Source organism: Triticum urartu, chromosome 4A (assembly GCF_056163025.1).
Source record: "Triticum urartu cultivar PI428250 chromosome 4A, HENAU_Tu73, whole genome shotgun sequence".
In the NCBI taxonomy this organism is placed as follows: domain Eukaryota; kingdom Viridiplantae; phylum Streptophyta; class Magnoliopsida; order Poales; family Poaceae; genus Triticum; species Triticum urartu.
The window spans coordinates 469,744,912-469,753,153 of NC_141876.1; the positions used below are offsets into that span (position 1 = coordinate 469,744,912).

General features: G+C 46.1%; 1 long non-coding RNA gene across 1 annotated transcript; it reads right to left on the reverse strand.

Moving 5' to 3' along the window:
- Positions 1-830: 830 nt before the first annotated feature.
- LOC125552141 (uncharacterized) lies at positions 831-4,587 on the reverse strand. Its single transcript, XR_007303427.2, has 2 exons — positions 3,695-4,587; positions 831-3,596 (listed from the first exon to the last, which is right to left on the reverse strand). It is a non-coding gene; the product is annotated as an uncharacterized LOC125552141 (long non-coding RNA).
- Between the last annotated feature and the right edge of the window lie 3,655 nt (positions 4,588-8,242).

The window sequence follows — 8,242 nt, forward strand, 5'->3', positions numbered from 1 at the left end:
GGTTGAGCTAGCAACGGCTTGGGGACGGTGGTGGAGTCTTGGCTGGCACAGGCCTGGTAGTGGCCCTGCTGATGCTCTCGGCAAGGGTCTTGCCGGGGCCCCGGCAAGGGTGCTGTTGTGGCGTTGCAGTCGTCCCCGGCAAGGGTCTTGCCGGGGGTCTTGTGGGTTCGCTCGGCTGGGATCCCACCGAGGGTCGCCGTCTTCTGGTCTTCATCTGATCTCACATGTTTATGATCTTGACGAAGATTTGCATGCCACCACAGAGGCGCCTTCTGAGCCTTGGTTCCAATGTAGTTGGTTGGGTTGGAGCATGTGGGCTCAAGGGTGGCTCACTCCGTTGGCATCGGGCAAGTTGCCCCGGCAAGGCTCTTGCCGGGGCTGCGGAAACTGCCTCGGCAAGGATCTTGCCGAGGGAGTCCACCACACCCTCTTGCTCTCCTGCGCTTCTGGTCTTGGCGTTGCCTTGGTTGCCTCGCGTTTCGGCTTCTCTTCGGCTTCCCTCCTCTTCCCTACTAAGTGTGGCCGTGGCGCGCGGCTCTGACTGCCCGTGCACAAGTAAAGGGGTCGAAAGAAGAGCCCCTCTTTTGTACACCGACAGAAATTGATTCGTACGGGATTGAAGGGGGGCCAATATATCTTAATGCTATGGTTGGGATTTACCTTAAAGAACGTTAGTAGTTGCGGATGCTTGCTAATAGTTCCAATCATAAGTTCATAGAATTCCAAGTAAGGGATGACATTGTAACGCCCACGATGCGGCTATATCTCCCACGTGTCGAAGCACGACTTAAGGGCATAACCACAAAATGGTTTTGTCACAAGAGGGGTAATCTTCACACAATCCCATGTAATGAACAAGAAAGGGATAAAGAGAGTTGGCTTACACTCGCCACGTCACACAATACATAAATATCTCATACATCATCCAAGATACACTCATAGATTGGCTACGATCAAATCCAAATGAAAAAAAGAATATAATCCCCAATTGCTAGATCCCCGATCGTCCCAACTGAGCTCCACCACTAATCATCAGGAAACAACACATAGTAACGACTAATGTCCTCGTCGAACTCCCACTTGAGTTCAGTAGCATCACCTGCACTGCTATCATCGGCACCTGCAACTATTTGGAAGTATTCGTGAGTCATGAGGACTCAGCAATCTCACACCCGCGAGATCAAGACTATTTAAGCTTATGGGTAGGATAAGGTAATGAGGTGGAGCTGCAGCAAGCGCTAAGCAAATATGGTGGCTAACATACGCAAATAAGAGTAAGATGAGAAGCTACGCGACGGTCGGAAAGCTAGAAGTGATCCTGAAACTACTTACGTTCACACATAACCCAAACCGTGCTCACTTCCCGGACTTCGCCGAAAAGAAACCATCACGGCTACACACGCGGTTGATTCATTTTAATTAAGTCAAGTGACGAGTTCTATACAACCAGATATTAACAAATTCCCATCTGCCACATAACCGTGGGCATGGCTCTCGAAAGTTTATACCCTGCAGGGGTGTCCCAACTTATCCCATCACAAGCTCTCGTGATCAACGAAGGATATTCCTTCTCTCGGAAAGAACCGACCAGTCTCGGAATCCCGGTTACAAGACATTCCGACAGTCATAAAACAAGACCAACAAGACAGCCCTAATGTGCCGACAAATCCCGATAGGAGCTGCACATATCTCGTTCTCAGGGCACACCGGATGAACACAACGTGCGGCGACCGAAGACCCCGGGTGAAGGGGTGGCACCGCAAGTGGCTCTAGGTTGGACCAACACTCAAAGGAGCACTGGCCCGGGGGTTAAAATAAAGATGACCCTTGGGTTCACGACCCCAAGGTAAAGTTATAGGTTGTTAGGCAAATGTAAAACCAAGGTTGGGCCTTGCTGGAGGAGTTTTATTCAAAGCGAACTGTCAAGGGGGACCCATAACCCCAACCGCGTAAGGAACGCAAAATCAAGGAACATAACACTGGTATGATGGAAACTAGGGCGGCAAGAGTGGAACAAAACACCAGGCATAAGGCCGAGCCTTCCACCCTTTACCAAGTATATAGATGCATTAATTAAAATAAGAGATATTGTGATATCCCAACATAAACATGTTCCAACATGGAGCAATCTTTAACTTCACCTGCAACTAACAATGCTATAAGAGGGGCTGAGCAAAGCGGTAACCTAGCTTTGCTAGGAAGGTGGGTTAGAGGCTTGGCATGGCAATATGGAAGGCATGATGAACAAGTGGTAGGTAGCGCGACATAGCGATAGAACGAACAACTAGCAAGAAAAGATATAAGTGATATCGAGGGTAATGGTCATCTTGCCTGAGATCCCGCAAGGAAGAAGAACGAGTCCATGAAGAATACTAACGGACGTAGACGAACGAATCCTCACAACTCCGAAACAAAACCGAAGCTAACGAGAGAAGCAAACCGCAAAGAAGCAAGCAACATGGTAAACACCCAAGCATAAACATGGCATGATGCACAACCAAGGATGATGCATGTCCGGTTTAAATATGCATGGCATGGCAAAGTGCATAAACAAAACTACAAGTGGAGCTCAACATGTAACAAGATGCATGTTGATGAAACACCACATTCCATTATTTAGTTCACTCCCGGTTAGGTACTCAACAATATTAAATGTTGGTTAACATGACAAGAGGTGAGGCATAAGCAAACCAACTATTTAGTCAAGTTTAAATGAGGCCGAAAATAACAAACAACAATTCCGGAAAATCCCCATATGCATGTTATGAATTTGGTCCTGTTCTGCCCTAAAACATATTTTAGAATTTTTAAACATGCAAAGTAATGCCACCATGTGAAACTAGGCATTTTTGAGGCCGAAAATAACAAACAACAATTCCGGAAAATCCTCATATGCATATTATGAATTTGGTCCAGTTCTGCCCTAAAACATATTTTAGAATTTTTAAACATGCAAAGTGATGCCACCATGTGAAACTAGGCATTTTCCCACCCCATTTACATATATAGATTATTAAATTCGGAGCTACAGTGATTTAGTTATGAATTAAATCATTTTAACATGAAAATTATGAAAATTAGATGCAAACATCATTTTAAACATTTTTAACATGGATGAAAGTTGCATATTATGGAAGTACATGAAAAACTAAGCATTTTACATATATAAACCATTTTGATCCAATGCACCATTTGTGAGTTATTAAATGCATGATCTAGAGGGACTTTTCTGCAAATCTGTTATCTCAGGATAAATGCTAAAAACGCTGGACAGGGAAAAAACATGACGGGCCGAATCAATCTGGCCCAATAGGAGGAAAAACAGAGGAGGGGCGCTGGGGTGTGGCCTCACCCAGCGGCCTTGGGCCAGATCTGGTGCTAGGCTGGGCCTTGGGGGGCGCTGGAGGTCAATGCGCGATCAGGAGGGGTCGAGCCAGTGGTTTGACCGGCGCGTGCGTGAAGCAGAGACATTAGCGGCGGCCGACGGGAGTTGCAATGGCGGTGTGGCGGCACGGCAACGGCGGGGACGAGCAGATCCAGTCGGCGGGGTCGCGCAGGTCGGGCGCGGCCACGGAGGGGCTTGAGCTCCTGGTTCCCTGGGAAAAATGACACCGAGAGAGCGAGGTGAGAGACATACAGGAGAAACGAAGGGAGATGGAGAGGAAAAGATCAGGGGATGGTCAGCGGGACCTACTGGACAGTGAAGAAGCTCCAGCGCGGCGGCTTGGCTCGAAGACGGACTGGGCGCGGGCGTTCCTCCTCCCTGCAACGAGGACGAGACGCGAGGCAAACGAACTGGTCACGCCGAACTAGAGCGACGACGGCGGCCTTCGACTGGAACGGGGCCGGAGGAGGTCGTGGGGATCGAGAAAAGTCGCGGCGGCGGTGATCCCCTCCAGATCCGGTGCGGCTTGGGACCTGGCAAGCCCGCACGAGGTGGAACTTGGGAGCGGCGACTCCTGTCCATGGTGTCGGGGCAGAGCTCCATTGGTTCCTGCAGAAGCAGGAGAAGGAGAGAGAGAGGGGGGGATTAGAGTAGAGGAGGGAGTAGAAGGCAGGGAAGGAGAAGAAGGGGCGCAGGTGAGGGCGGCGGCCTGGTTATGGTTGTCGGCGGGGATGAGGTCTCGAGCGCGAGGAGAAACAAAGGAGGCTGCGACACGAGGTGGCTCTGGTCGCCGGTGGAGCTTGCTCCGGCGAGGCAACCGGAAACGATGGTGGAGTGGTCCTAGACAAGGAGGCTGCAGCCTCAGACACTCGTGGCACAGGGGTGCCCAAAGCAGGCAGCTGATGGCGGTCGGGGGCGATGCTGGTTGGGGATGAGGTGGTCCTCGACTTCCCTGGAAGGAGGCTCGGGCGAGGTGGCTGCCTCGATCGTGGTTGTTGCCTCGATCCAGAATGGATCGAGTGCCGCGGGAGGCTGCGGGAGGTGGACGAGGGGATCGGGGGAGACGCTGGTTCGTGGGGAGAGATCGAAGGGTGGAGGGCTACGGGTTGGAGGATGAGAGGATTTTTGGATCAGGGGTTGGATGCTGGTAGGTGGGGATGAATCCCGAGGGGAAATGGCTGGCGGCGGCTCGATGGGACAAACTTCCTAGAAATTAGGGTTTGGCCCAATATTTATATTGCAACGAGATTAGGGTAGGGCCTACCACGTCCCTACGATCGTAATCGGACGGCTGAGAAAAAATTGGTTAGGAAGTCCAATTAAGAAAACGGAGATGTTTTACAAATGTTTGGGAATTATCCGAACCCAACGGTGACGACTGAGTGGGTCGGGTTCGGGGAAGTTTTCGGACGCGCGAGGGGGTCTGCGAACTGTGCGGAGAGGGGGTCTGACAAAAGGCCATGGAGGCAAGGGGGGTTTGATGGGCTCAGAGAAGAGAGAGAAGATAGCGGTCCGAGAGAAGGTGATGAAGGGAAAGGGAGAAACGACAATGACGACGGATGCAGGTTTTGAAAAACAAAGACGGCAATGAAGTACCGATGCAATGCAAATGATGCCAAGGTGAAATGCAACAAACAAATAAAAACACACGACGATAAGGGAAAACGTGGAAGGCGTCTGGAGCGTCTGTCTCGGGTCATCATAACACTCCTCCACTTACAAGAGATCTCGTCCCGAGATCTAAGGATGGCACCGGAGAGAAGCGCAAGAGGAAGAGGTAAACAAAGTTGCTTCTTCGACAAACGAGTGAAACCACGAACCTTGAGAGGTTAAACAATTTCAAGGAAAGAATACACCGGAGATGAATGAAGTTGAAAACACTCTGTTACATGAGAGGAACAAGGAACATTACACGAACCTTGTAGGTTGAAAAACATAAGAAAAAGGTTACAATGGACAAGAAGTACATGCAAGCACTCCAGTTGAAACGAGATGTACAAGGAAGGATAAAGATCAATTACGATAACACTCCGGTTGGAAACGGAAGGCATAGAATATGAACTTGGCAAAATGAAAGCACTTGGATGAGACTCCGGTTAGAAGAGGAATGATAAGCACAATACTCCGTTTAAAACAAGATAGAGAAGAAATAAGATTGATACTATTTGGACAGCACTCCGACTATAAATGAAAGGAATTGGACATGAACTTGACAAGATGAGAGGATACTTGATGAAAGCAACAACACACTGCCTCCGGAACTATTGAAAGAATGGCACAAGGGGTAAGAAATATTTCAGACAGCACTCCAGTTCAGAAGGGATGCAAAACTTGATAAGATGAGAGAACTTGAATGAAGGACACGACACTCTGGTTGAACGGATAAGCAAAGGAAAGAACATGATCTTTGAAAAAAAAAGGGATGATGGGTCGAAGAGTGCAAAATCACAATGCCTCCGGAATGAAAGAATATAAGCTAGATCGTTAGGAAGAAAGGAAGTAGAAGGAAACGATAACTTCTACCACCAATGAATTTGAAGGCATCCTTAAAGAAGGATTGAATGGAGTTGTTGAAAATTACACAACAAAAGAATAAGGTTGTTGTGGGCTTATGGAAAACGTCTCAAAATTATGAGGTGAAATTATGCCACTAACGGAAACAATAGATTGGATTGATATCAACAAGGAGACGAGAAACTTATTTCATCGGGAGGATAAATGAAGAACTTGGGTCATTTATAAGCACCGTAAATAGCAACAATCCTTAGGGAAAGCTTTAGGTGAAATATAACCCAAGATAACTCCAATGAAGATATTGATGGGTTGCAAAGGATCTCCTGAACGAAGAGAAAATGGTGGGTTTACATATCTCATCCGTGACAACTTGCCAATCATGAAACATGAAGGGAAATTGTCAAGAATGACATAAGACCACCTCAAAAGATAATGTAGAAAGAATTGCACTTCACATTGCAAGATGACAAAACTTGAGCTCCTCCAAGAAGAATCTTGAAGAACACTTCGAGAATGAAAGAAATCTTTAACAACCACCATGTAGAGCCCCCATTTAGAACTCTGGTAATAGAAGGATGATAGAAAGAAAGAGATGTGGAAAAACACAAGGTGAAGCCTTGCAATGATTTAGATGGAACTTCATGACGAGATAATGCGGAAAAACTTGGAACTCCGGAAAATAAAAGAAGAAGCATCTCAAACTGAGAATGTGATATGACGAACAACTCCGGAAAGAAAGATGAATCACTTGGATGAAACAAGAATAAGAATTACATTATGCTTATCCTTCAACAATTAAATTGATGACCAATGGATTTGGCATACTACTCATTCCCATTGGAAAGGATTAAGGAGAGATATAGCGTAAACTTGGTAAGGTCTTGATGGATCCACCGATAGACTTTAGGAAAGAACGAATCAATTGATACGATAGCAACGGAAGAGGAATGTTGGACGAACCACCATAAGGATTAAAGAACGAACGAAGAAAACGAACGCATCACCAGGAAGAGTTGGAAAATGAACGAAGGTACTTGAGAGAATTTAGATACAAGTGAACAAAGAGATCCCGAGCTGATTAGAGAATACTTGAATGATGCACCGGTAAGATTTGGAGAACGAGAGCTGAAAGCTGGAATGAATAATTCTGAGATGATTGGCTCTGGAGAATCAAATTGAAAAGACTCCTGAATTGCTCCAGATGGGTAAAAAGGAATTCTCACAATCGAAAACAATTATGAGAGGATGGCATACTGCTAGAACCATGAATCTTTGGAAGAACGGGTAAGAATTTAAGAGGAACTCTTCTTCGGTCTTCAAAAATCCGAGAATGGCGATGAGAAACACCATCATGAATTGTTGAGACACTCCGGAGTAATGAAGAATAGAAAAAAATGAGCCAAAGAGGAAAAGAATTTGAAAGCGATCTTGGAGAAGTCATCTGACTGATGATTATTTATTCTTATGTCAAACTTTGAAAAGATTTGAGAATAACTCTGGAAAATTAAAAGAGTCAGGTAAGATCCTGGGAAAAGACTTGTGGGTTAGGGCCCACTCAAAAGGAAACACCGTTGAACGATCTTAAAAGAGAGATTGCACCGGTTGAATTAAATGGCTTAAGAGAGATAACAACCTCGAGATATCTTGAACGGATTAGGAATGAAAACATGAATCTCCTGAGATATCTTCGGCGCTTCGGAACAAATGAATAGCGAGAGGTGGATGATTAGGGGGTGCACCAGCATGGAAAAGCATTTGAAAATAAGGAAAGAAATATGATCAACACCGAAAGCTTGAATTGAATCCACCAGAGAAGAAAAGAGAACGAAGAATGATAAACCTGAAACTCCGTTAGTATCTTCCTAAGAATCACTGGATAAGAACATCGACGGAAAAGAATGGAGTGACTTCCCATCAATAACATAATACTTGATTAAGAAATCCGAGTCCTTGAAGAAACAGGTGGGAGGGCGGGAAAAACAAAGGCAACTTGGGGACGGCTGAAATGAACAACGTTGGGAAAAACTGTGGGGTGATCTTGCGAATGGGGAGAATGATGGGATCATCTCGAAGAGAAGCGCACCGGCTGGAAATAGAATTGAGATGACAATCTTGATGACCAAGAAGGATTGGTATTTACATAGAAGTATGAGAACACCACTTAGGGAAGGTATGGAATCAACACTTGACATTGAAGCAACTCGAATACCACAACTCAAAAACAAAACAAAGGATTGGCTTGCAGAATAAGCCAGAACAAATACATGTGATAGAGATTTACCCAATCCCATATCATGCATTTGTCGGAAAGATATTCTAGGAGCTACTTGAATTCCCACCTAT